We start from the raw sequence: 9035 nt of genomic DNA on the forward strand, positions 1-9035 counted from the left end.
ATTTTACGTAGGATTTTGAATTGTAAGTATTGGATGCGGGAGGAATTTGGTGGTTTGGTGGAGCTCAATTCCATATGTCCAAATTAGTCTGATTATCGTACTGTATACTATTTTTTTCTAGTGAATGGGAAGTTTAGAATTTAAATTTTAAAATTGTAATTATCGTTGGACTAGTTGTAGGGCTTATCAGCTCTTAGGACTGATACATGTTCTAATCATAGGGAAATGTACGCTGTGAAAAAAAACCCTCATTTATTTGATTATTTATTGTTTTTTTTTTCGATGTAAATTGAATGAATTATTTCATTTTTTGTTTATATATATTAATTGAAGCCTATTATTTGAGAATCAGGTATCTTATATTAGGTCGAGTAACTTCGGAAAAGCTATTGTTTTTATCTACCATAACAATAGAGTTACCTTGACAACAAGTTTTTGTTTTCACTATATACACGAGGCTTCATTTAGTCTTTTGTCAACTGTTTTCTGCGATACACATTACGTTAAAGTGTTTTTGAATGGAAAATCTACAAGTATGGCGGCTGTTGAAAACTTGTTCCAGTCCAAACCAACCATAGTTTACAAGGTAGGAATTGATAAGCAACCAGGAAGGTTAGAGAAGCTGATAGGTAATAATAGTGAATGCATAATAAATTAATTTTTTTTTCGATTGATAGATTTATTTATTGATAGATATTACAATCTGCCACACAGTTGTGGGCAATAGGTAATAGTGATGGATGATCTCATACATACTAAAATAAAAAAAATAAAATAAAATGAATACAATTAATAAAAAAATAAAAACCCTTAAAATATATACAAACAAAAGAATAGACAAGATGAACATAATCAAACTATCTGTATGAAAAATAAATAAATAAAATAACACAATGATAAAATAATATATACAATATTTACACAATCTACCTAAGGATCCCTGAGCCCACTCTATCCCCCACGTGTGAGGGGTAGAGCAGAGCTCAAGAGATCCCAACGCATCCCTCTCGCCGCATCAGTGCTAATGAGTCAGTGGAGGCTGAGCAAATGCGCTAAAGCCGCAAACACTCAAATTGAGTGGAGAATCGGACCATTGCCAGAACAATAAATTAATAGTATTATAATATAATATTATAATAGTATATATAATATAGTTATACTGGAAGATTATTGATTGACCGTGTGTAGAGATGACAGGAATATGGTCCGGGTGCAGTCAAAAAAACTCAAATAGTAGAAATATACTATTTTATTGAGCCAACGTTTTTGACGGCAGTCAAAACAAAAACCTTTTTGTTTTCATTTTTGTTTTGACTGCCGTCAAAATAGCCCTGACGAAGCCCTGCAACTTGGGGCGAAACGTTGGCTCAATAAAATAGTATATTTCTACTATTTGAGTTTTTTTGACCGCACCCGGACCATATTCCTGTCATCATAATATAGTTATTTGTTATTATACCCGAATAACACACGTCCATCTCATAACAGGAGAGGCCCCTCCAAAATGTTCGAAATGTCATAGTAATTTGACAGTCAAACACATTTCTGAAGAATGTAATCACTACACATTAACTCTGAACCCGTTAGGGATACCAAGAAATGTTCCAATGGCGTTGAGAAAAGACAAATCCGTAATAAAAAGAGTCATTAAATTCATCCATAAGACTAACTTAATAATCAGCCTTTAATTTTAATTATTTATTTATTTTCCCTTATTTCAAAAATAAGAATAGCCACTTATCTGATTTTCATCATCCTTTCCTCACTGCCTTTACGATCTATTATTAAACAAATTATAATTGCCTGGCTTAATAATATTTCAAACCTAACTACAATGAGTCCCACTGGTCCGGATCAGTACCATACCAAAGGTATGACTCTTTAGAACAACTAGGCCTTACCAAAACCAACAACCAACAGGCGTTGATGACCAGGCTGTTAAACGCCCTTTCAAAACAAACAAACATATATTAATATACTGGAAGATTATTGATTGACAGTGTATATAGTAGGGATGGGATATCCATACGATATTACCGAAATATCGATATTTTGATATCGATATCGTGTAACCGATAATATCGGCATATCGGTAAAAAAAAAAAAAAAAAATCCAAATTTCGATATTTTTTTAAAGAAAATAATGAAGCTTAAAAATAGTATTTTGATATTTTAATATTCATAATTTAAAATTCATTTCAATATTTGACATTTTTATAATTATTGATTTCTAACATTATTCCGATATTATTTAACGACAAATTTAAAATGGAATATCGATATTTTGTTTCAATAATTTAATATACATTAAGATAACATAACATAACATATTTGGTAATATCGATATGGTAGATTATAAACAATATCCCGATATAATTTTATCGAAATATTGATTTTTTGTTTAAAATGACTAGAAAATTGTATAGAATAATTAAAAATGGAATATCGATATTTTATTTTGATAAATACATATTTATTTCGATTTATTATTTTGTATTATTATAATATCAATATTGAATTTAAGCAATAATATTCCGATATTATTTTATCGAAATATCGATAATTTATTGAAAATGACTGAAATAACACATAGACATTTTAATAAATTTCCTATTATTAAATTTTCTTCAATAAAACAATTATATTTTAGTATAAAAATGTTCTGTTTATGATATGGTTGTGGTGTTGCTTTGTTTCAAAGTTATTAAGAGTTTCTTATGTGTTTTGATTAAGTATGACATAAAATAAGTCTTCCTGTGTCTTGCTATATCATTTTATAATTATTATTACTTCAATTCGTTAAATTTTCGATATCGATATTTTAGTTCCGATATAATACCGATATCGATATTGCTATCCGATATCGATATTTTTTTTCGATATCCCATCCCTCGTGTATAGATGAATGGAATATGGTCCGGGTGTGGCCAAAAAAACTCAAATAGTAAATAATTATACTATGCCACAATAACTTAAAATACTTTAAAATTATTTTCGTTATAAACTGCCATCCCCACTCCTCCCAATACAAACGGCTCACTCTGATTTTGACTCCCGTCAAAACAGGTATGCATTCTGTCTCATCATTTGATTTTATTCTTTTCTTTTTTCATCTTTTAATTTGCACGTTCTTTGATATTTCTTCTCTTATTTTATCTCTTATCTATCTGTTACTATTACCCTTTTCATTTACTGTTTACAACCTTTAATTTTTCTTATTATATTCTACTTTTCATTGTATACTCCTGTTATTTTCCACTTATTTTTTTTTGTAACTATGTCAAGTATTTTTATCTTTTTTAGCCCTGACGAAGCACTGCAACGTGGGGCGAAACGTTGGCTCAATAAAAATAGTATAACTATTTACTATTTGAGTTTTTTTGACCGCACCCGGACCATATTCCATTCATATTTTAATATAATTTGGTTATTTAATGAGAGAAAAATAAATGTCTGATAAAAAAAAAAGAAAACAGAAGTTAATTATGACTCGACCCTAATGTTCACCATGTAGGACTAGCCGATGAGGATGAATGGACTCCAATGGAATGGTTCAGCTCTCACAATTATCCCTGCTATTAGTCGAGGATAACACGATATCCAGATAGTCGTTGGAGCGTTTTTGTCGAGGGTCTACCGGGAGAGCACGCAACAGGGGCAGGTAGCCGATGAAAGGGAAAACTGGAACAAAAAGAGCACTCGGTCTACCGCTGCCCTGGAATGTCCTCTGTCGCTGTCGGTTTCGATGATAAGGGTGAGCTGGCTGCGGGCAACATCTTCGTCTTAGAATTATTATCTTACATACTTTCGTTTTCATTTAATGATTATATATTTATTTATTTTAATTATCTACATTAATGGTGATAATATTTCTAATTAATGATTCCAGCTAAACAATTAGTAAAAACGTATGCATGAGGCTTCATTACCATTTTATAGCTTTTTTTCTTTTCTTTTCCCCATCCCTTATCCCCTATGACCATCATCTATTTAGGTATGTATTTATGTCATGATATAACAGTAGTTGTATTAATTTTGGTTAATTAATATATCACATAAATAATTATCTATATTTAAAAATCTACAAATAAGTTTAATTATTATAACTATTGTAAGTGAATAATGACCCTTCCATTGTATCCCAAACCCTCCAATCCCACATCACCACCTTCGAAGAATGGTGCCAAAACTGGAGGATTAAAATAAATCCCACCAAATCACATTTACCCTTCGTCTTGCACCACAGTATCTTTTAATAATACCCCACTTATTCCTGTTGAACAGATCCGTTACTTAGGACTAAATCTGGATAAACGACTGACATGGAATCCTCTTTCAAGACTGAAAAGTCAGGAAACTGCTCGTCGATTCCGACTTACTAGACAACCGGTCCAAACTTCCAATCCATTACAAAAGACTGATCTACATGACTATTATAGGACCTATTTGGACATACGGAGTTAAGCTATGGGGCTCCACTAAACCATTTAATTCCTCTCGAATCCGATCCTTACAGTCCAAAATCCTTCGTAAAATCCTTAATGCTCCTTACTTTCTCACAAATCAAATCATCCATCAGGACCTCAATGTCCCCTATGTTGCCGATTTGGCCAGAACCAGATACCAATCCTTCCATAATAAACTTCCCAACCACCCAAACCAACTCGTTTCTAACCTGGCTTCTCCTTCACTACCTAATAATCCTCCTAGACGTCTGAAATGAAGATGGCCTCGAGATCTTCTCCTTTAGAAATGTTTTTGGAGTTCTATCAATGGGGGTTTTATCGTGTCATAATATCACTTACAGCAAATTTACTTGATGTGTATATATGTATACAGTTGTAAATATCAATAAATAAATTATTTAAAAAAAAAAAAATTTACGGTCAACTATATATACATACATAATTAAATAACCATATACATACATGTTAAATAACCATGACACTGTCATCTTCCGGTACTTCGTTATTCGTTGGTTCGTATATATTTTTAACTCTTCCTATTTGTCATCACCCTCTCACACGCTTTCTTCTTCAAAAAATTTTTCTACTTTTTATTTTTTATTTTCACCCTCCCGTAACGTTTTCTTTATATTTAAAAAAAAACACTTAGTCATTGTTGTAACGGCTTTTTAATTCTGAGTTTGACCGCCATTAGCGCTGTTTTTTTTTTTGTTTTTTTTCCATTAGACGTTCGATCTTCCAGCTAACAGGTTCGTTTTTATTTTCTTTCCCCTTTCTTTATTTTACTCTTTCCCCTTATTTTCTCCACTTTTATCCATTTTCCTTACCCGCGTTACAAGTTTTGTACACTATACTTATAATTTTGCCTCTTTATTGTTATTTATCATCTATTATTGTTACATATATTTTCATCCTCTCAATTTTCATTTTCTTTTCATATTTTAATTTTAAATTAATAATAACTAATGTGTTCATACTTCTTTGCATTGTATAACTTTATTTTTTAATTATTTTTTTTTTTTTTATTTCATTTCCTTAATTATGTTATTTTGCCCACTTTTTCAATTACCTATGTATACATTTTATTTCATTTATATTACATTTTATTTTATTTCCCGCTTCTCTCATCACTTCATTTTATTCATTCTATTTTGTAAAATTATTCTGTTTATACTTTCTTTTTATTTTTTTTTTAAAATTTTTCTATACTTACTGTGGTTGTTATCTTGTTCTGTTTTTAGCCCTGAAGAAGGCTAGAAACTCTAGCCGAAACGTAGGCACATTAAAATAAGTTAATCGTACTTATTTGTGTTTTTCATTGACCGCACCCCCAACCATCTTCTCCTCATTCATAATTAAATTTTGTTTTTGCAATACATAACTAAAATTAAGCATTTTCCCCCCTCTTCTTGAAGTGTTGTTGACTGCAATGAGGAAAGTACATAGATGTGAGATAGCTTTTACAGTAACTTTTTTTTTCATCTTGATTTGAAGCCAGGAGGGCTGGTTTGTGGTTGAGATTCCCAACACAACCACACACTCTAAGGAGACCGAGGGGTCTGTGGTTACTCTTTAATGAAAGGCTCTCTGAAAGTGATTCGGCTACTGTGTGCTTTCTGAGAGCAGCTTTCGTTTCGTTCTAGTTCTCATGAGGTCGTGTAGTAGTTACCGATTACAACGTCTGATGCATGTAGCAAGGGTTCTACGCCCAATTAATCATTCATCAGGATTATTTTTATTGTACCTGGATTGTTTATCTAGTTAGTTGTTCGTTAATGTATGATGATATTTTGTTTCTAAATATATATGGTGTTTCAGCGTTTTGTTTCCTTGAAACTAGAAAAAATTCCGGAAGATCATAGATTTGACCGTATGTAATATTTAACAATCTCATGTGCATGAAGACTTCCAATGAAGTATGTCAATCTTGGGCAAATAATTTGATTTGTGAATTGGGATGCCAAAGAAAATTGAATCCTGAAGAGGTAAAGCACCAACTAATCCTAAAACCAACCTCGCCACTTATGCTGATGACACATGTGTGCTCACTGTTAATAATAACCTTTTGATTGCATCCCAAACTCTTCAATCCCATATCACAGCCCTCGGGGAATGGTGTCGTAATTCGAGGATTAAAATAAATTGCAACAAATCCCATCTAATCACCTTTACCCTTCGTCGTAAACCTACTGACTTCCCTACAGTCTTCTTTAATGATGTTACTCTTACCCCTGTCGAACAGATCCGCTACCCTGGACTACATATGGACAAACGACTAATCTGGAAACCTCACATAAGACTGAAAAGACAGGAAACTGCACGTCGATTTAGACATTTGCAGCACTTACTAGACAAACGGTCTAAACTTCCGATTCATTACAAAAGATTGATCTACATGACTGTAATTAGGCCAATCTGGACATACGGACTTGATCTTTAGGGCTCATCTAAACCTTCGAATTTCTCTTGTATCCAATCATTGCAATTCAAAATCCTTCATAAAATCCTCAATGCTCCTTACTTTGTCACAAATAAAATCATACAAATATCTTAATGTTCCACATGTCCAACCAGATATCAATCCTTCCATTATAAACTCCATAACCACCCAAACCCACTAATTTCTAAACATGCATCCTTTTCCATTTCTGACAATCCTTCGAGGCGCCTGAAAAGAAGATGGCCACAAGACCTGCTAATGTATAACGTCATTAGAGTGCTACCAATGTATAGTTTCTCTATCCGTCTGTAACACTCCAATTTAACTGAGCAGTAAATAAATATTAAAAAAAAAAATTGTTACGAATTATTTAGATTATAATAAATAAATTAATATGTGAACCAATTACTTTATTACTGAAATGTAAACTTCGACATTTATATTAAATAATGTTCTAAGTGATTTCTAGAAATATTTTAACATTTCTAAAATCAAAAGTGGTGAGTCGACCAACTATTTTAATTATACTAAATTATAAATTTCTTCTCATATTACTGGTTATTCTTTTTTTATTTTTAATCAATATAGTTTTTATGTTTTTTTTGTCCTGATGAAGGCCTGAAATTCTGTCCAAAACGTTGGCACTATTAAAGTTTTACTGCTACCCCAACCATCTTCTCATATAATATCCATGCTCATCAATTAATGACCCATAAAATATTTCTTGTTGGATAAATTGTCTGAAATTTCGAATTTGATATGTACTTATATTATATTTTTTTTCACTTTTAGTTTTTAGTTTAGCATATTAAAGTGTGTTAAATAGAGAAGTATACCATTTTTCAGCATGTTACAACGATATGATTAAGAGTTTGTTAATAAATCTGCTAAATGGAGAATGACGTCACGCAACAGAAGACCAGCTGAGCACACCAGTTTGTCTATTGTCTATTTATAGGTTCATATAGTTCTTGTCTGGTTTTTGTTTAAACTTTAATAATGCTATGGAAAAAAAAAAATTACGAGAGGAAACAAAGAACGAGCGAGGTGGAGGGGATATGTGACGAAGCTATTGGTGATTTTATTATCTCGTAAAGTTAACCAGAAAATCCGCTTGGACCTCTTCTGAATTTACATGGAGTTTAAATCAGAGTGTTTATAATCCTATACTTTTATTATTTAGCATGTTAAAACTTTTTAGATTTAACATATGATGAATACTCCTATTCTGTTAATGAGGTTTATTATATCATTAAATTTTTGTTATATTTTATACATTTTATTGACATGATGAATTTTAATGCAAGAAAATTGACATTTTGTTTTAAATGTCTTTCAGTATATTTTATCGATTATTTAAGCCATGGACTATGGCGTATCCTTGATAAGGTTTGCCTAGAGCAGAAGACACGAAGACGCTGGAGACATGGAGTCCTATGACCTTGCTCCTTCGTCCTTCCAGGTCCTTCACCCTCCTGTCGCGCCCTCAGCTGGAGTCCAGTCTGTTCCAAGCAGGATCAAATCCTCTTATTTATTTGAGTATTATCTATTTATCTTTATCAGTTCGATCTAGTTACAGCCAGGACAGCAATTGCCTACCTATTGTTTTATAGATATCCGTGCGGGCGTTTCGAAAGCTAAATATTTGCATATAGAAAACGATAGGGAATGCTGGTGTTGTTTAGTCGATTGTATTGTACAAGATAACTGTATATAAAAAAAATTGTTGAAAAATAATCGTTAAAATTAAAAAACTTATAATTTATAAATTGCTTTAAATGTTTATTTATTTATTTTTTTTTGTTTTATTTTGAAAAAGTAAATTTTGACTAATCCAGCCATATTTTGGGGGTATAGAAATGATGGCTGTTTACAAAAAATTATTTTTTCACCCCTTACCTCCATAAGTACCTACAACACTAATATAACTACATAAACATAAATAAAGCAATCCTTTCCGGCCGGACCCGCCCAACTAAGACCCCGAGGTCCTTTATCATTTTTGAAATATTTGCTTAAAACAGGAAAAGGGAGAATACTTAAGCTCAATGAAAATGCAGAAATGCTCATTATTTTATGTAGTGTAAATATGAGCCCTAATAAGATTTTTACATTCAGTAGTTTCTCAA

This window comes from Halyomorpha halys, unplaced genomic scaffold, assembly GCF_000696795.3.
Source record: "Halyomorpha halys isolate HHAL.00 unplaced genomic scaffold, Hhal_1.1 Scaffold502.1, whole genome shotgun sequence".
Lineage (NCBI taxonomy): Eukaryota > Metazoa > Arthropoda > Insecta > Hemiptera > Pentatomidae > Halyomorpha > Halyomorpha halys.